At 40.0% G+C, this 21,858-nt stretch overlaps 1 pseudogene; it reads left to right on the forward strand.

The window, feature by feature from the left end:
* The first annotated feature begins 4,149 nt into the window (after positions 1-4,149).
* On the forward strand, positions 4,150-19,104 carry LOC117452184 (butyrophilin subfamily 1 member A1-like; annotated as a pseudogene).
* The last annotated feature ends 2,754 nt before the right edge of the window (positions 19,105-21,858 follow it).

Genomic DNA, 21,858 nt, shown 5'->3' on the forward strand with positions numbered 1-21,858 from the left:
TTTGGTCAAGCGGAACTATAGAAGGTATCACGAGTTGGAGGCGGACGGACAAAATCTTAGCCAGTATTTTACAATCAACATTTAGGAGGGAAATTGGTCTGTAGCTGCCACAAAGAGTAGGATCTTTATCCTTCTTCAATAGTAGAGAGATGGATGCCATGGATAGGGTTTGAGGTAATCTGCCTTCTTTAAGGGAATCATTATACATCCTTGCTAGAATTGGGGCCAAAAGAAACGAATACGCCTTGTAGAATTCGACTGTGAAGCCGTCCGGACCAGGGGATTTCCCATTTTGCATAGATTTGATGGCTTCCTGTATCTCTAAAGTGGAAATGGGGTCCCCCATTCTGCCTGTGTTAACTACGTCAATTTGGGGGAAAGTTAAGGAGTCAAGAGGATTTGGGTTTATTGTGCCAATTATGGGGCATTCAGAAGTGTACAAATTATTATAAAATTCAAAGAAAGACTTGTTTATTTCAATCGGGTCAGAGACTAAATTGCCTTCGGGCGACTTTACTTTGGGGATTAATCTGGAGGCGTTAACTGCCCGAGCCTGTTGAGCCAGGAGCCTCCCAGCCTTGTCCCCCTGTTCAAAAAAGCGCTGCTTAGTTTGCCTCAGTTGTCTCTCCACTACGCTCGTATTTAAAAGGTCATGTTCCGAATGTAATAATATGCGTTTTTTATATAAGGTCGGTGAGGGGGAGGAGGAATACGTTTCATCAATTCGGAGAAGTTCTTCCAAAATTGCAGACAGCCGAACCCTTTCATCCTTTCTTAGTTTGGAAACATACGAAATAACCTGCCCACGAACATAGGCTTTGAGAGCCTCCCACACTGTTCCACAACTTACATCAGCAGTGTCATTAATTTCGATATATAAACGAATCTGTGAATTAACAAAGTCCTTAAACTTGTCACCTGACAGCAGGTGGGAACTAAGGGAGTAACACTAAGAGGGAAGTGGATGTCAATTGATACAGGGGCGTGATCTGAGGTGGCTATAGGATGGTATTGACACGCGCTGGCAAGGTGTAGCAAGCTGTCATCGAGCAGAAAAAAATCTATTCGCGAGAATGTGTGGTGGACGTGTGAGAAAAAAGAGAAAGCCTTACTTTGAGGGTTTTTAAATCTCCAAGGGTCTGAGATTCCTAATTGTGCTGCATAATTTGAGACTACATTAGCGGATTTTGAGAGAGTGCCAAGCTTAAGGGATGACCTGTCGAGGTGCACATCTTGAATCAAGTTAAAATCTCCACCCATGATTATGCGGTGATTGTCTGCGTTCGGGATTTTAGCAAAAAGGTTCATAAAGAATTGGTCATCATCCCAGTTGGGTGCGTAAACGGAAACCAAAATTACAGGCATGCCCTGCAAGACACCTGAAACTATGACGTAGCGGCCATTATTGTCGAGAATAGTATTTGTTGGTACGAACATCACATTCTTGTGAATAATAATGGCAGCACCTCTGGCTCTACTAGAAAATCTTGAGTGGAAGTAATGGCCCATCCACGCCCGCTTGATGCAAAGGGTGTCAGACGTTTTAAGGTGTGTTTCTTGTAAAAATATAATGTCCCCTTTAAGATGTTGCAGTCGAGTCAAGACCTTACCAATTTTAATAGCTTTGTTCATTCCTCTGGTGTTCCAGGAGATCAGACGCACACTTCTGCCAGCAGTCGTCATACTGTTAGTCATATGGGGAGTCTAATGAAGGTGGTCTGAAACCGTTGTGCTTCCCGAGGACTGAGGGGAGAGGAGTGGTGGGGGGGAAGAAGAAGACAGGGGAAGGGGAGAGAAAAAAAACAAAAAAAAACGTACAACAAAAACAAGCAAGGCAAAAAATAGACAAACCATAAACAAAACACAACCCATAAACCAAAATGTGACCATACCTGGAGCATCCCAAATACAAACCTTGTCTGAGTGCTATAGCTCAAAGCTCAACAGCTGAACCTATCTTCCGGGGTCCCGTTCCCTATACTAAAAGCGGGAAGCCCATTGTAACACGGAATAGTATTAAAGTGAACAAACAAAACAAAAACTCAAGTGTATATCTATATGCATAGAATAGTACAACATCCATATATAGGTAAACAGCCAGCCAATATAAGCATAGCAGAGGGCAATAAGGCACTGACATAGATCTCAAGTAACATACATACAAAAAAATAATAAGGCCCAGAGATAAAGTAAAACAGAATAAAATTGCACTTTAAGGGTTAAAACCCATAGAAGGAATCAGTTCAAACAGCATTCAGAACAGTCCAAGTACTTGGGTCCCATGTAGTGTAAACAGTAGCAGGTGCATTCATGTTCATTGCAATATCAGCACTAGGCTCAAACTATCAGTGCAAATACCAGAGTGGCTAAGGTGCATGTACAAAAAGTGTCCATGAAAGCAGAATCCGAAAAAAAAGAAGTAATAGTCTCTTACTAAACGTCCCATCAGACGCAATAGTTATCGGCACCATTAGTGCTAGTCAGCGTCAGGACGAATGGATGCTATGTAGCCTTTAGCCTCTGCCACCGAGGAGAATCTCTTCTTACCTCCCTCCTTCGATACGATGGAAAGCCTCGCAGGGAACAGCAGGGCTGGCTTGAGCCCTAGGTTGTAAAGCTCCGCCATCACCTCTCGGTATTTGTAGCGCTGTTCCATCACTTCAGGTGTGTAGTCCTCGTAGATGGCGATGGGCGTACCTTGGTACTGTAGCTTGCCTCTCCTGGCCCGGGCCTCGCGGATAATTTTCTCCTTCTGCTGGTACCTGTGGACGCGGATGATGACCGGCCGTGGCCTTTGCCCCGGCTTGGGCTTGTCGGTGAGTGAGCGGTGGGCCCTGTCGCACTCCGGCGGCGAATCAAGGACGCCCTCACCAAAGACCTCCATCAGCAGCTTCGGGAAGAATGTCGAGGGATGAGGGCCCTCAATGGATTCTGGCAAACCGACGATTCTTATATTGTTGCGCCGGCTGCGGGACTCGAGATCAGAGACTTTGGCCAGCAGTTTAACATTGCTGTCCGTTAGCGTAGCACAAGTAGCCTCCAGGGCTAACATGCGTTCGTCCTGCAAATTAGCATTGGACTCGAGCGAAGCAATTGTCTGCCCGTGGTCTGACACAGTCGCTTGGATTCGGTCTAGTTTTGCTTCGAGAGTTGAGATGGCAGACTTAAAGTCGGCAGAGAGAGCTCTACGGTGATCTTCAAGGAGGCCAGCTATGCCCTCCATGCTGAGATTGTTGCTAGCTAGCTCGGGGCTATCGGTCCTGGCGCTTTGTTCTTTTTTGTTGCTTTTCGCCGGTTTGGACGGCATACTACGGTGGCGTTGTGAGTGGAATAATATTATTGTTCACTTAAATGTAAGTTAGAGAAGAGGGCTTCAGAAAAGTTACAACATAAAAGTTTGCGGGAGCAGAACTACGCACGTCTCTACTCCGTCATGCCCAACCGGAAGTCACCCCACATTACCTTTAAGGGCAGCCGACATAAACGAATGCCGTGCTTCCATGAGCGTCAAATCCCGACGCAGATGGGAATACATTGCAATCAGTTGAAAGCTATTTGCGTCCCTTTATGACGCTGAAGGAGCCTAGGAGCGTCACAATTGGACGCCACGGACACTGACCAAACGTCGCTATTGGACGCTTAGGGAGTGAGAGTGTGTTGGGCTACAGAACGCAAACTCAGAAGAACTCCAGTATAGGCGACAGAGTGTAACACACACACTTGCTTGCCTGATGTGTTCTATAAAACAATTGGTCTAAATGTGGGCTGGACACAAATAGGCTGTATTACAAACGTATTTGAGGTATCAATGACCCTCCCATGGTATAATATACAACATGCATATAGTATATTTGGTTTTGGAATAACATGCACAAGCAGATAGACGTTCCTGCACATATGTACACTTATATTCACACATACTTACAATTGCTACTCTCACACCGCGTTACACACATGCACAAAACACAGCATGTAAACAAGTAGTGTTTTTATAACTGTATTTAATCCTCTTTTTCCCTCTCTGCTGCTGCTGCTGCTTTATATTTGGTTTCAGAGCTTCAGGATGCTTCATGTGTCTCCAAACTTCCGGTTTGGTGCCTTCAATGTCCTGCTTTTCAAAACCACTGTCTTCCTCGCCCTGATACACTCATGTCGGTGAATCACATAAACCACTAACAGTCTATTCTTCTGTTATTGCAGAAAGTACGTTTAGAAACCTTTTTGTTTGTATTCAGGTCGTTCTCAGGTGATAGTTCCATCCCAGCCAATAGTGGCAATAGTTGGCGATGATGTCATTTTGCCATGTCTAATCGACCCTGTTATGGATGCCTTTCAAATGGATGTGATGTGGGGCAGACCTGGGGCCTATACTGCGAACCTGGTTCAACCTAACCTGGATATGTTTGAGTTAGCCGGTTGGCTTAATCCAAAACATACGCGCTCTCGCTAAACTGTCCTACGACGCTGGTTATCAAGTGGATCGCTCAAGCCAACCGTGTCCTATCTAGTTAGGTGCGCGTTCACATGAAAGGGGTGGTATCTGGAGCATTCGACCAATCACAAACATGGAGAAGCGTACTGACAGCGCAGCGTCATACTTCCTGAATGAAAAGTGAACTTTAATACTAGTCAAATATGAAGAAGTTAAACTTTAAATATCCATGACTTAAACACTTTATCCAGGATAAAAGCCACATAGCTGCACCTGCAAGGTGAATACAGCTGGAAAAAGAAAAAGTGTTTGAATGCGTACATTAACAGGTTTATGATATCACTGCCCCGTCTAAAACACGATCTGACTTCAATTACATTTGTCTCGAGTGTTTCGTCAACTTAGGCTATGTGTTGCTTAAAATAACACTTCTGCATACAGTCTGTGACACTGTGAGTGTTGCACGGCCAGATACGGCTCAGCTGACTCAGATAAGGAGAGATATGATACATTATGAAGTGATATGCCGCAGACTGTACTTAATGTACTCTGATCCGGTTACTTATGTTGTGGCCGATATTTAAGTAAGCTTTCTTAACGCTAATGTTCTAACAGTCAGATTGCTCTGAAGATGGAGGTGATATTCTATTAATGTTCACGTTCACACAGTCGGTGATTTTTGCCGGCCGTCTTTCCTGCGACGGCAGTTTTTCTGTATTTCCTTTCTCCTGTAATATGACTTGATCGCTTTAAACTCCGCACACTGAGCTCTGATTGGTCAGCAGGCGGTGCTTTCACTGAGTTGAGCTCTTAGCCTGCAACCTAACCTGGTCCCGACCAGGTTAGCTGCTTAGCATATATTACCATAGAGATCTAGCCTGCTAAAAAGAGAACCAGCTTCGTAGGACCGGAAAGCCGGAGTTTCCCCTGAATTTAGCCGGCTAAGCGAAAATCCTGCTTCGCAGTATACCCCCCTGGCCTGGTCCCTGAGTGTATCCTTCTGTGGAGTGTGGGTGAGAGTACAACACATCCGTCCTACAGAGGAAGAACATCTCTGTTCACTGAGGAACTGAAGCACGGAAACATTTCACTGAAATTCTCCAACGTTAAAAGATCGGATGAGGGAACATACAGATGCTTCATTCCAGAGTTAGATAGATCCACACATTTTCAGCTTGTTGTAGGTAAGTGAGCATATTTTTCAATCTAATGTATAAGCACCATTTTAACTAAGCAAGGATTTTCTTATTTTTTCTCCCTGTCATACAACACTATGAAGACAACAACTAAATGGAAGTTTGAATGATTTCATTCTTCTTTGTGCCAAAATGGGTCATGGGTTAAGTTAATTAAAGTGTAATTAATACATTAAGTGACTCAATTGAATGTTTTATTTTATTCTAGAATGGTGCACATAATGTAAAGGGCTTATGTGCAGCGAGGCGGTCATTATTAAAAAAACAATACCCAACAGGGTGATCATTGAGCCCGACGAGAAGCAGATGGATCTTGATCAGATCATTTCGCTGCAAATTATCCCGCTTATTACACGGCCATGGACTAAATAAACTAGAGCTTAATTTCCAATATTAATCGAAATTATTTTATTGACTTGAAAATTATCGTATTGGAGTTCCGACAACAACAAAGTAACTTAAAATGAATGGTATCACTGACAGACGTTTTCTGTAACTGTTCAGAATCAAGTATTCAACTGAGCAGAGTACATCGCTAATAGCTAAGGTGGCTTATGTTTGGCATGATGACGTTCAGTACTCTCATTTAGTCATTAGCTGTTTTCAAGACACATCTTCTAACCAAAAGAGGGAACCCGTAAGTGCTAAAATTATAACTCATTTCAGAGTTTAGCACTCATTCCCTCACCACTCTATTTAAGAAAATAAGAACAGCTGATTTAAAAGATGTCCGTCATTTATGTATGTGTATAAAGTTAGGTGCCATTACGTTTTGTCCAGAGAAACATTTTACTTCAGTGATTTAGCTAGTAAGCTAATTAGCCAGGCACGCTAACAATACCACGTTTACAATAGACACAATGCAGGTTTAATAGTTCATTTAAATTACTGGTCATAATATGAATACATTGAATTTAATTAGTTATAACGTAAAAGGAATCAACCACCCCATAAAGAGGAAGAAAATTATCAGTCAATTGAAGAGATTGAATTGCTCAGTAGCACTACTGCAGGAGACTCATTTGAGCGCAGAGGGACACAAAAAGCTGAGAAGGGAATGGGTGGGGCAAGTTTTCAGTGCCTCATGTGGAGGAGAACAAAAAAGAGGAGTAGCTATTTTTGTGTCATGTTTTGTTCCAGAGAAAGTACATGAAGACAAAAAGGGACGCCATGTTTTGGTGGTGGGGACAATTGGGAATGTAAATATAACTATTATGAATTTATATGCTCCAAATGAAGAAGATCCTAGCTTCTTTAAAGAAATTGCAACACTTCTAGCAGAAAACGCAAAGGGAATAATCATAGTCGGGGGGGGATTTTAATTGTGTTGTGAACCAAAGAATAGACAAACAACCACCTGTACTAGGACCACAAACACGGAAAGCTAAAGCATTATGTAACATGATAGAGGAACTTGTGCTCACAGATATATGGCGCTTACAACATCCTAGAGACAGGGACTTTACATTTTTTTCAAAAGTGCACAAGAGTTACTCCCGAATTGACCTCTTCTGTGTCTCCAAACAGGATGCCCATAAAGTCACAGATTGTCACATTGAACCCACTACCATCTCAGATCATGGACCAGTGGTAATGTCAATCAAGTTGGAAGAGGAGAAGTATTATAGATACTGGAGGTTGAATGTTTCATTATTAAATAACCCAGAGGTGGTACAAAGTATAAGAGAAGAATTTAATAATGATCTGGAACATAATGATAATGGAGAAGTTTCGGTATCGACAGTATGGGAGGCAGCTAACGCAGTTCTTAGGGGAAAAATAATTGCCCTCTCCTCAAGATTGAAAAAAGAACGTGAAAAGAAACAATTAGATTTAGAAACTTGCATACGAGAGTTGGAGCGAGAACACATAAGGACACAAAAAGAATCCACCCTGAAAGCTCTTGACCGGTGCTGGCGAGATTTGAGTGACTTATTGACATATAAAGCCGAAGGTGCTTTACGATTTGCTAATCAGAGATATTATGAATCAGGAAACAGAGCGAGTCGGTTATTAGCATTTCAGTTACGTAAAACACAAGCAACCAGGATAGTTCCGAAGATTATGAGTCCCTCCAAGAAAAAAATGGTGACTCACCCTAAAGAAGTAGCGGAAGCCTTTTCTATTTATTATAAAGCACTCTATGACTCGCCAGTGGTAGAGGATAAAGCAGGACAAATTAGAACCTTCCTTGGTGGATTGAATTTACCTAAATTAAGTGAACAAGAGTCAAAAACGATGGTGGAACCAATCACAAAGGAGGAAATTGAAGAAGTTATAAAGAAGTTAAAAAAAAAAAAATCACCAGGGATAGACGGGTACCCGGGGGAGTTTTACAAATGTTTTGAAGGAGATCACACCACTTTTGCAAAGAGTATTTAATTATGCTCATAAGGAGAACCAACCTCCCAAAACATGGTCTGAAGCAATAATATCTGTGATTCCCAAGGAGGGGAAATACCCTACAAATTGTGCGTCGTTCAGACCTATAAGTTTGCTCTGCAGTGACGGAAAAATGTTGAGTACAATAATAGCTCAAAGAATCCAGAAATATATCACCAAATTAATTAATCCAGATCAGACAGGATTCATACCTGGAAGACAGGGAAAGAATAACATTAGACGAACCCTAAATATAATGTCAATGGCACGGAAAAGTAAGCGGTCTTCAATGCTTCTCAGCTTAGATGCTGAGAAAGCATTTGATAGGATAGACTGGCTATATTTGGAATGTACACTAGAGAAGATGGGATTTCATTCAGATTTTATTAATTGGGTTAGAGTTCTGAATTCCGATCCGGTGTCAAGGCCAGGGTCCGCGTTAATGGTTACACATCTGAACAATTTAAATTATACAGAAGGACCAGACAAGGATCGCCTCTCTCCCCACTGCTATTTGAGATTAGTATAGAGCCACTGGCAGAAATGATAAGGGAGAACCCTAGAATCCATGGAATATCAGAGGGGGGAGGAACACACAAACTATCGTTGTACAAGAACGATGTGATATTATATATTAGTGATCCTCTAACCTCAATTCCAACCCTATGGAGTTGCCTGGATGAGTTGGTGAAGTGTCAGGGTATAAAGTTAATGAATCCAAATCGGAGGCTATGATGTTAGTGGGTGATTGGCCATCTCAATTAGATGGCCAATCATTTAAATGGTCAGCACAAGGCTTCAGGTATCTGGGAATCATTATCACTCCAAAAACTTCACAGTTATACAAGGCAAATTATGGTAGATTAATAACGGAAATAAAATTAGATATGGCTAGATGGGAGATTCTCCCACATTCATTATTTGGTAGAATTGACACTGTAAGAATTAATATACTTCCCAGATTATTCTATCTCTTTCAGTTTCTCCCCCTCTATGTTCCAGTCTCGGTCTTTAAAATGATAGACAAGTTGATTTCCACATTTATAAGGCAAAAGAAGAAGCCTAGGATTACATTTAAGCTGTTAACATATTCAAAGAATGAAGGAGGCCTCAATCTTCCCAATTTGAAGTTGTACTACTGGGCAGCACAACTGTGTGGTATGTTTGAATGGCTTACACAAAATGGGGAGACGACTTGGTTGGAATTAGAGAAGGAATCATGCCTCTTGAGATGCTGCCATTTCTGGGACAAAAGAGCTGGAGGAAACTTGGGGTAGAGAATGAATGGATGAAGTGCAATAGTGAGAAAAAAACTGGAAGCACCGCGAACAATTTCAAGGGTGATGGAGATTGCAAAGAATGGGGACTTTAGGCGAAGTAAACTGGATACAGGATTTAGGAATTGGGCGCGGAAAGGACTTATTATAATAGACCAAATGTTTGAGGGTGACATTTTTTGTTCATTTAAACAATTACAAGATAAATGTGGCTTAGGTTCTCATAATTTCTATAGATACTTGCAATTGAGAAATTATTTAATGGAACACACTTAAGCGAACACCCACTTCCATAGAATTGTTACTAATAAGGATTATGAAAGAAAAGAGTGTCACAAAAATGGTATCACAAATATACAAATGTCTGCAAGGACACATGTCAGGGAATACTTTGGATATTAAGGAAAAATGGGAGATGGAGATGAATGTTATTATTGATGACGACTCGTGGGAAGATGGGTGTGAAAGGGGACATAAAATAACAAATAGCCCTTCATGGAAAGAATTTAATTGGAAAATAAAAACGAGATATTTTAGGACTCCTCTTATTGTTTCAAAATATAACGGAGCGTTAACACATTTATGTTGGAGGGACTGTAAACAGATTGGAGATCACACTCACATTTTTTGGGACTGCCCGAAGCTGAAGTCATTCTGGGAAGGGATTCGTACAGAAATATTGGCCATCTTGAATATTAATTTACCACTAGACGCACGATATTACATTTTAGGAGTAATCCCAGAAGGGGCTATGGATAAGACAAAGGGTTATTTGCTGCATTTCCTTCTCTTGGTTACAAGAAAGATGATAACGATATCTTGGCTTAAACCACTGCCACCCACCCTACGTCAGTGGCGAGACAGGCTACTGATGGTGTTCTCAATGGGAAAAATAACAGCAAGACTCCAGATGAAGTCGGATGTGTTTGTAAATAGATGGACTCCTGTAATTGATCATTTTGGGCTACAATTGTGAAAAGGTGCTGTTACGATATAAGGTTGGACTTGAACAAAACTAAGTCTAGTTTATTTTAATTTATTTGTGTGTTGCCAATTCAATATTCTCTCATTCCTCTTTGTTTGGATGTAACTTTTAAGATACCATGATGTATAATTATCTGTAAAATTGATCTGCATATAAATAATAATAAAGAATAAACATTTTGTTCAAAAAAAAGAACTGCAATAGATATATGTTGTTTTACAATTATGCCTATTTTAAATGAAGACTAAGTTATAGATAGATAGATAAATAGATGGATAGATGGGGTTATTAAGCCTGCATTCTTTTCTGTGACTGTACCTGCAGTTCCTCCCTGACTTCCATCCCTTTCTCTCTCTCTCTTTCTCTCTGCCTGTCCTGTCTCTTCCTTACCAAAGCTGAGCTTCGACTGACGTAGTCTTTTCATTATATCTGAGTCCGTGTAAAAATAAAACAATACAATGTTATATCTTCAATGTTTTACTCAAATTGAAATGAAAGAAAAATTACAACATTTGTTAAAAGGTAATCCTTCTGACATTGGATATGTAAGTTAGTGTGCATGTTGTCGGACGTCCACTGACTAATGTAGAGCGTTCACACAGGATCTGCTGGTCATATGATGTCCTCTGAGGAACAGAAACACAAGCAGCCCGCTGGACTCAGATCAGATACCTCATCACTCCTCCGCTGCTCAGGTACAAGTCCGGGGTTGCGTTCCAATAATCCAAAAATCAGCTCCTAAATTCTAACCCTATCTCCTATTCCTTGACCTCTGAGTGAAACGTCACAGGGTTAAGGGATAGTGGATAGGAGAATTCAAAAGTATTTAGGAGACCGCGGTACTTTAGAGAATCCGACTGCACTTTCACTATCTGACGTGTTTATGATGCGCCAGCGGACGTCATAAATGTGCGTCTGCTGCTGTGGGGAAACTATGGAAACTACAGTTTTCTATACAGCGGACTACAACATGGATGTTTAATAAGAACGAGGGACTACTGTAAACTCATCTAGAGACTCTGCACCGTGCTCTGATGCTGTTGTTTTATGCTTTATGAACATGGACAACAGAGAAACATATTCTTCATGACCAAAGTTGGAATTGAAATAAAAAAGGAAAGTGAAATTTATGCTCGTCACCCTCGCCCTCCGGTCCACATTAATACAAATGATCCCAATACGTATGATTGTATGAACTATGAAAAGATCTTAAAATAAATACAAATGTATTTATTATAAACGTTAGTCCTTAACATCTATCACTGTGTATATCACCATTCAAACATCTTTTACAAGTTGAACAAACCCCACACAGCTCAGGAAACACTGTGAAATGTTGACTTTATTTGATAATTTCAGTAAAAACTAACGTTCGTATTTCTCTTTTTGATTATAATACTGATGAACGTTCAAAACAAAGCACTATGGCAACTTACCACCTACGTTTTAAAATGCTTAATAAGCACCGTAACTTTCATGATATAATTTCTCGGTCATAATCGGTTGTTTCCGTGAACAGCCGACTGTTGTGTGACGGCAAATGCTGCGGCTGTAATGCATTGTGGGGCAGCATTTTCTCCTCTCCTTTCGGTAAGGGAGGTCCAGTGGTTCCTAAGCTAAAGGAGGTTATAAAGGAAGTTTGAAACCTCCTTTCCTTTCATTTAGAGAATTGGAACGGCACTTATCATGGCTGCCACTGACGTACTTTGTTGGAGCACCACCCAATGGAGTGGTTGGAAGGTTCACCTCTGCTCCGCGCCGTCCGTTTGATGAGTAGTCTGTTACAAGGAAAGGACTCGAACACCGAGGAATGAGATAAGCAATAAGCTGCATTTAATGGTAAAAAGCAACAATACAAAATACAGAGTACTCCGGGCCCAAGTTCTACCACCGTGTGATATACGTACCACGACAGCCAGTCAGAAGAAGAGCCCAGAGTGTAAGAATGTTACAGTATTTATACACACAAGCGGGGAGGAGTTGTGTCTGTTGCTCCTCCCTAGCTATTTGTTATTGGCGATTTCACTTCTGGGCGAGCCCTAGACAGTGAGCTGGTAGTTCTCCATTGGCCGGTTTCACTTCTGGGCGAACCCTAGGCAATGAGTCAGCAGCCGTTGACTCCGTCTGATTCGCCTCGCAATTTCCATGTTAAAATGCCCAACTTTACAGCAGAAATAAACATGTTTACATCGTGGTTACAAAACCATATTCTCTGTATAGTTAGATCCCCCCTTCCTGAATATGGATTGGGGGGGTGCATTTTTTCTCAACTCATCTGTTTAATTAATATTAAGCCTTAAAGTTATGCATATACAGGGTTGGGAGGGTTACTTTGTAAATGTAATCAGTTACTGATTACTGATTACATGGCTCTGAAAGTAATCCAAATACAGTTACAGTTACGTGTCTTAAAAAAGTAACGTAATCAGATTACTTTTAGATTACTTTTGGATTACTTTCTTTTTCCATCACAGATGGGTATGTTTTGGTGAACAGGAGACACAAAAAGCAAAAGGAAACTGAACGTGTTTTTACTGTTTTAATGGCGTATCAAGAGCACAACTGAAACTATGTAACAACATAATACACTTTGTGGGGATGCAGCTTGGGATGTGAGGAGAGGGAGGGACACGGCTTAGAACGGGCATGTCGCCTTCTGTCATGAATTAAAATGTCGAACTCAGACTTCATTTTAAGGACATTTGGGCCAGGGGTGTAGACTAGAGCTATAGTTTAAGCACCGGATTGGCAAAACAGGAGAGTGTGTGCACCAGTCTGCCTTGATCTATGAATTCATGTCCGTGACACTCACAGTATTTGCTGCCCACAGCTGTTTTATAGAAGTAAAACCTCCTTCACTTCATGAAATCTCTGCAGCAGCACCAGGAGGCAGCGGGAGGGTTAACTCAGCCTCTGAGAAGACGAGAGCGCGCGCAGTGCCTTTCACGCACCGCCTTTCACGCACCGCCTTTCACGCTAAAGCGCGACCGCAGGCTGATGTGTTTTAACCACACACACCTATATATACAGACACGCGATTTAAACGCAGACTTTTGTTCCTCCATGTTTCGTTGTTATTGTTTCACTGAGCGAGCGGACCCGCGATTTTTTTCAAACGCTTTTTTGGTCCATCTGCGGCGGTAATAGGTTTTGTGGGCTGTGATGATTCGGCTGTACCTTTAGTAATGAATATTACATGTTATGAGGAAATCTTTCCACCAATAATTCCAATAAGTAATCCAAAATGTATTCACTTCAGGTTTACGAAAGTAACTGTAATCAGATTACTCGTTTTTCAAATGTAACGCGAGCTGAATACAGTTACTTGATTTGTGTATTCTGATTACGTAACGCCGTTACATGTATTCCGTTACAACCCAACCCTGTGCATATATTAGGGCGTGGTCACATTGAGTGACGGCTCTGTCAAGTGACTGCTGCTGTTAGCTTCTTGTCTCTCTGCTAGCAGCTCTGTGAAGCTACAGGGACTCTGCCTTCTTAGTTCATCCAGGGAACACAACTTGAAGCCGGCCGTGGTTGTTTGTTCTTCATGCTTATATGTAGACAAGCTAACGTCGAAGTAGTGTATGTGAAATCAGCCTCACAATAAGATGTGTGTATATTACAAATAATAATGTCATATTTCAACATGATTACTTAGATATTACAATATGGTTGGTTGAGCTGGAGTTCATTATTGAGCTTACACGTTAACGTCAAGGTCATCTGAAGATCGAAACCAAACCTTGTTGTTTTTATTAATTGCATTACCAAATGGGTATCAAATAAATAGTAAGCATTGGTAACACAACTTCCAAAGTTACAGTAAAATAAAAAGGACCCTGACTCGGACAATACACAATCCAACATGTGCAACAGAAGATAATCCAGGGTTCGTACGGTCATTGAAAACCTGGAAAAGTCATGGAAATTCAAAATGCAAATTCCAGGCCCTGGAAAAGTTATGGAAAACGATGTTTTTCCCAAAGTTTTGGAAAAGTCATGGAAATGTAACTAAAGTTGCGTCAAATATAATTTACATTTTATCTAATCGCCAAAATAATCTGCGGTCGCGAGCTGTTATGTGCATCATGACGCGCATTGTGTTATTTTTTAATATATGAAGCGTGAGCTGTGTGCTCGAGTCTTCCTGCCTGTCGGTTGAACTCTGCTGCTCCGGTATGAGGGTCAGCTACATTAGCTACGGTGCGTTCGTTTTTACTTGAGTAAAAGTAGAAGTACTCAGATGTTGTTCTTAAAAGTAGAAGTACTCAGATCTTGTACTTGAGTAAAAGTAGAAGTACTCAGATCTTGTACTTGAGTAAAAGTAGAAGTACTCAGATGTTGTTCTTAAAAGTAGAAGTACTCAGATCTTGTACTTGAGTAAAAGTAGAAGTACTCAGGTCTTTTACTTGAGTAAAAGTAGAAGTACTCAGGTCTTGTACTTGAGTAAAAGTAGAAGTACTCAGATCAGTAAAAGTAGAAGTACTCAGATCTTGTACTCGAGTAGAAGTACTCAGATCTTGTACTTTAGTAGAAGTACTCAGATCTTGTACTTTAGTAGAAGTGGAAGTACTCAGGTCTTGTACTCGAGTAGAAGTACTCAGATCTTGTACTTTAGTAGAAGTACTCAGATGTTGTACTTGAGTAAAAGTAGAAGTACTCAGATCTTGTACTTGAGTAAAAGTAGAGGTACTCAGATCTTGTACTTGAGTAAAAGTAGAAGTACTCAGGTCTTGTACTTGAGTAAAAGTAGAAGTACTCAGGTCTTGTACTTGAGTAAAAGTAGAAGTACTCAGATCTTGTACTTGAGTAAAAGTAGAAGTACTCTGATCTTGTAGTAAAAGTAGAAGTACTCAGATCTTGTACTTGAGTAAAAGTAGAAGTACCAGAGTGTATGAATACTCTGTTACAGTAAAAGTCCTGCATTCAAAATGTTACTCAAGTAAAAGTACAAAAGTATTATCATCAAAATATAGTGAAAGTAGCAACAGTAAAAGTAGTCGTTGTGCAGATTGGTCCATTTCAGAATAATATATATGATATGTTTTATAATGATTGATCATGAAAGTGTTCTCAAAGCTGGTAAGGGTGCAGCTAGTTTGAATGACTTGGTATTCTGCAGGGTAGCTTGTGGATTTACTCCAGGTGGAACTAAAGTCTGATTTAACACTTGATTATATTTCACATCATTCATCCACATCTGTAGAGTAACTAAAGGTATTAAATACATGTAGTGGAGGAAAAGTACACCATGTACCTCTGAACTGTAGAGGAGTAGAAGTACACCATGTACCTCTGAACTGTAGTGGAGTAGAAGTACACCATGTACCTCTGAACTGTAGTGGAGTAGAAGTACACCATGTACCTCTGAACTGTAGAGGAGTAGAAGTACACCATGTACCTCTGAACTGTAGAGGAGTAGAAGTACACCATGTATCTCTGAACTGTAGAGGAGTAGAAGTACAAAGTAGCAAAACATTGAAATACTTAAATAAAGTACAAGTATCTCAAAATTGTACCCACGTATAGTACTTGTTGAGTTTATGAACTTAGTTACTTTACACCAGTGGCTATAAAGATAGAAAGACTAAGCCTTGCACAGAGGCATGAAAATACATTTTCAAAATGCTCAACAGTGCTGCAAAAATTATAAACTGACTGCTACACAATTAAAATAAATGCTTTTATATATTTCTATTAGATGTGACTCTTTGGCGTTTCTGTTATTATTGACACTGCTGCTTTCAGGGGGTCAGGGGTCTGGTCCTTGCCACCTTTTTCATACCTGATGACTTTGCCTCCCTGACTACAGTTGCTTTAGCGTGTAGAAGCTAGTAAGCCTACTATTTGATTTATTTTGATAGGCACAACATGTTTCATATGCAGATCTTATTTTCCTGTTCCATGTTCAAATAAACTATTTTCAGTGGGAATTTTTTTTTGGTCATGGAAAATGAGGTAAAGGTCATTGAGAAGTCATTGAAAATCATTGGTGAAAAAGTGTATGAACCCTGATAATCAGTTATATTGTTTGTAGGCTGTCATGGCTTGGCATACACATGGTACTTTACACATGGTACTTTTCATATATATATATATATATATATATATATCAAATATATCTGTTTGTTTAAGGTGTCCAGGTGATGCAGGACCTGAGAGTGAGAGACAGAACTGGACTCCTCACAGCAGTGAACTTCAGCACAGGTATACTGTAAAGACTCTTTTCTTACTGTACAAAGAATCAAGAAAGATATTGGTTTAAATAAATGAAGTATTGACTTGAATACACTGATATACATTCCATTAAACAATACTAAATACTAGATCACCTACACATCAGTTAAGTTGAGGGTTTTTCCATGCAAAAAGTTACATTTAGATATTTAGCCATATGACTTTGTCAGCTTTCTAGTTTAATGTATTGAAGGCAAAGATATTTAACACATAGTGAGAACTGCTACTATTTATCTCTCAATATTGTCTGAAAAAACGTGGTAAAAGTTTCTTTCAGTGAGACAACAGAGCAAGCTTCTACAGTTGTACTACGTTTTGATAACAGTTAGATATTATTTTGATAATAACATATATTTCAATGTTGATGAACTTCATACTGTTCATTCATAATCTGATTTTCTTTGTAGCTCACTGTTGAAAAAAAACCAAAAACATTACAAAATAACTATATCTACAGCCCCTAAACACACAAACACACCACTTTCATAAATAACACACTTGTTCTGCAATAATATGTTTTATGTTTCCTGTCATTTTTGTTAGGAAAGGACATGCCTGAAAGACACAACATTTTCTCCTTCTCTGAGGGTCAAGAAGAACATCCAAGAGGAACATTAAAAGCTGATGTTATGAGATTTTAAGACACTACTTGTATTGTGAAAACACAGTCGGCTGATCGAATGCAGCTATTTCCACATCTACACTCCATCAGCTGATTATTTCTATTTGCCTCACGTTATGAGCTTCACATCACTTGTGCCTTGTACCGCAGAGTTTGCAACGTCACAAATACATGGGGCCAATCTTCAGTCAGATGTGAATGTGTAATCTAACATTTTCAGTCAGAATAATGGACAAAAGGAATGCAAATACAAATACAATTTATTGAAATGTGAACCAAAACTTCATCAAAAATGTTTTAAATAAAAAGCACATATGGACAGAAGGTGTAAACCTATTAAATGTATAAGTGAACACATTTAGTCAAATAAAGTGACAGTTGGTATCAGCTGTGCCCAGCATGGGCTCCTCCATCAGGCCTGGTCCTCCTCGCTGAGGAAAGACCCTCAGTCCTCTCCAAACCAACAGACAGGACGTCCATCACACGGAGGTTTCTCCCTGAAGTCTCTGCAGCTCTCTGGAGACCACGCTGTCTCAATCCGTCCACACTGAATATGAGAGGGAGAACATGAAAATAATAAATGCTTTAAAGAAATATAAAGTTGACTGTTGAGTTGCTCAGTTTTTTTAGATTGTCAATACTATTACTGTATAACTTATATCTCAGGTTAAGAGGCACATTCAAATAAAGATTGGTCTTTAAATAAATGTTGTCTTTTGAATTGTTTGTCTAAAGTCAAGGATCTAGAACTGGTACTTAGTTTTAATGATACAGTCTGGTTATTATGCTGTTTGGAGGAGGCCTCACAGGTAAGAGCACTAACTAGCTACCATCACATGTACCTTAGCTTGACTTAAATGTATTAAATGTATAATTAAGTGATATCAAAATATAAATAACTAATGTCATGCAAACATATTAATATGTGCTTGATTCCAGTGTTGAATTTAGCAGAATTGCAAACAAACGTTAAGGGATTTTAAGATTCTGAAGTATTATGCTAAAAACTCAATAACTTAGATTATTATTTATAGGTTTGCTGTAAATTTTCTTGTCCGCTTACATTTATATATACAGTCTATGCCCGTGGACGTGGCCCAACCTCTCATTCCCATGTAGGCGGAGCGTCACCGCCCACTATTCCGGGCTGACATCAGCTCAGATGGAATCTCTATCCGCTCGTTGTAGCCCCGTTTTTAAAAGATGTTAGGGTTGTATTTTCTGACACTTGGTGAGTTCCCTGACACACCGGGGACACATAAAAGACGTACAAAAGTGAATTTTGCATTATAGGTACATCGAAGCTTCATTCATGGGTGGGTTATTTAATGACGTATTTTGTCGTATGAAAATCTTGTACGCTTTTATTACCACAGACCTTATTTTAAGCATTTATCCAAAAAACATATTTAAAAAAACACTTAATTCAAGACGAGATTTTTTAGCTATATACGGGTACTTCTGCTTTCGACAACCAGGCAAGACGGGTAACTTGTGGTGGTTTACTCTCTACTCTACTATTTGTGCATTATGTGCCATGAGTAGAGCTCTCTCATAGGAATTAACGAGGCCTCGCCTCCAACGCTGTATGTATCCAGTTCATTAAATACATCCGTGATTTAGCCAGGCACTAATCGATGACCCACTTTTAAAACTTCTAAACTCTCTGTTCTTTTGGTGCCGTCTCCTGGCCTGTTGTCAATGTGACTAAAACATGAGTGAAGTGGTTCTCCAGTGTGAGTCTGGAGGCTGGTATCCACAGCCTGAGGTGTTGTGGCTGGACGCTGAGGGAGAGCTGCTCCCTGCTGGACCTACAGAGACTCTCAGAGGTCCTGATGACCTCTACACCGTCAGCAGCAGAGTGACTGTGGAGAAGAGACTCAGCAACACCTTCACATGTAGTCCACCAGCAGGACATCAACTGGACCAGGGAGACACACATCCATGTTCCAGGTTATTCAAGTTTATAAGGCTGTGATCACTTTCAGATTTTATTTACATTTCATAATTTGTGTTTTACCATTTCAGATCATTTATTCATGGTCCCAAGTACTACTGGTGGTTATTATTGGCTTAGTTATTGGCTGTGTGGTGGCAATTCTCACCGTTCTCTTTGTTGTGTGGAAATGGAGACAAAAGAAATTCAGTAAGTAACAAACTCATTTCACTATTTCTTAATGTTCAATAAACTGCAGCAACCCTTTGATGTTTGTATGTCTCTGTTCCAGCAATAGCTGTGCCTGGAGGCATTCTCTTTTTGGGCTTTTTGTTAGTCCATTAGTCATGAATGCGAAATCTCAAGGGAGGGAATTTCTCCAAATGTGACATGAATACCACTTGGATTTATGGATTAATTAAAATTATTTGCTGAATAAATGTCTCAGTGACCCGACAAAACATTTATTTAAAAATAACCTAAAAAGTAAAAAAACTGTTTTATAGCTGAAGGTCTTGTGATCATTTTAAAGTTGGAATGAAGTCTCTAGCTGGAAGTATGTGGAAGAAGTAGCATTTGGCGCAAGGTGTAGGTAAAAGAGGATTTGAAGGTTCCTCCCATTGAGTTACATGTTAAAAAAAGAGTTTAAAAAGCTGAATATTTCAAAAAGTATAAAATATTTTGGAAAAGTTGAAAGTTTTCCATCATGTGCTGAACAGGCTGAGAGCCAAAATATTGGTTGAAAATTCTAGAAAATCTAAAGTGTAATGTAAAGCCATAGTTTTCAAATTGCTTTACAATGAGTTATAAGAGAAACTACATTTGATTTTTTACAAATATTTGAGGTATTTACATTACAATTAAATGTGTTTTTTTTTACCCCTCTCATCATTGTGGTTATGGTCAGTAATTGTTGTTCAAAATAGAGATTTAAATTATATATTTTTTCAAAGTTAAAGATGAATATAATCGAGTAATTTCAGGATACATGACGCATGGTATAATATAAACCATCCGACCTCTGCAGCTCATTCAGAATGCAGCGGCTCGTCTGGTCTTCAACCTTCCTAAATTTTCCCACACCACTCCACTCCTCCGCTCCCTTCACTGGCTTCCGGTAACTGCTAGAATTCACTTCAAGACACTGGTACTTGCATACCATGCTGCGAATGGATCTGGCCCTTCCTACATCCAGGACATGGTTAAACCGTACACCCCAGCGCGTGCACTTCGCTCTGCATCAGCCAAACGACTCGCTGCACCCTCGCTGCGAGGGGGACCCAAGTTCCTATCAGCAAAAACACGTGGGTTTGCTATCCTGGCTCCAAAATGGTGGAATGAGCTCCCCATTGAAATCAGGACAGCAGAAAGCTTACACACCTTCCGGCGCAGACTGAAAACTCATCTCTTTCGACTCCACTTCGAGCGATAGAATGACTAACAAAGAACTGCTAACAGAGCACTTATATACTAATAAAGGACTGGCTTATCTAAAGCCAGTTGAGTAGCACTTGAAATGATTGGCTCTATGAAACCTGATGTACTTATATGATTCTGTTTTCCTCAAGGTTGTGTCTTCCTGGTCGAATGTACTTATTGTAAGTCGCTTTGGATAAAAGCGTCAGCTAAATGCAATGTAATGTAATGTAATGTAATAAACAGATGTGATGGAATAGAGTGGCGAATCTAGAGTGGCGAAGTCCCTCCCCTTCCGGGGGAGTTCCATGGGACCTTATCTCTGAAAAATTATGTATTGAAGTCAATGGAGAGAGAAAGATTATCTTCTCTTTAAGATTAAGATGAATTACTCATATGATGTTTGTCAATTTAAAAGATAATTTTGCCAGTCAAAAAAATAAAAATGTGACGTAAAACTGTGAAGTAATACATTAGTTTGTGTGAAACGCTGAATGAACTACATCTCTGGTCTCCCTATCACCACAATGAAACACATCCAGAAGAATGTCATGCAAAGCTGCCTGCCTGCCTGCCTGCCTGCCTGCCTGCCTGCCTTTGATTCTCTCTGAACTGCCTGATCTTTTTAATGTTTAATGTCAACCATTTGTGTAGATAGCATGAAGTAGAACAGATCACCGGTGCTAATGTAGCGTTAGCATTTCTCCCCCGGGCTTAAATGGTGTATTATAGAAAGATCACACCGGTGTGACAGTACTCTTCAAAGGGTTCACGAAATATGACTACTACTCTTACTGTTTAACATTGTGGGTTACTTGATGATACTTCATGTTAAGGCTAATACAAATGACAAGGCTAAGACTGTAATGCTAACTAACGTGCTTGCTACTAGCTAGGTAGCTAACTTGATCCAGCCAGCCACTCCTGGTCCTTTCATCAGACGGGAAGTGAAAGAACGAGCAAGACCCATTGCTGGTATGATAACAACCTGGTACTAAGCACACAGGCAGCTTTTTAAAGTTGTCTTATCTTAGCTATCTCTCATATTTAGCGGAGGAAAACAATTATGACATCAGTTATGACATCACTTACGTGACTCTGGGATTTGTAGTCTTTCTAGTTGCATATTTTTCATAGTCTTATATTTCAACAGTTTTACGACAAACTGTGACATGGAAATTATTTTTTAAGATTGACAAACATCATATGTGTAATTCATGGCACAATTTAAACGGGATCGAAAGATACGTTTTCTCTCTCCATTGACTTCAATACATAATTTTTCCGAAATAAGGTCCCAGGGGGCGGAAGTAGATGGGCGTGACTTCGCCACTCTCCAAGCACGCGTTTTGTTGTAGTTTTTTTATTCTAA

The sequence above is a fragment of the Pseudochaenichthys georgianus genome, chromosome 9, assembly GCF_902827115.2.
Source record: "Pseudochaenichthys georgianus chromosome 9, fPseGeo1.2, whole genome shotgun sequence".
NCBI lineage: Eukaryota > Metazoa > Chordata > Actinopteri > Perciformes > Channichthyidae > Pseudochaenichthys > Pseudochaenichthys georgianus.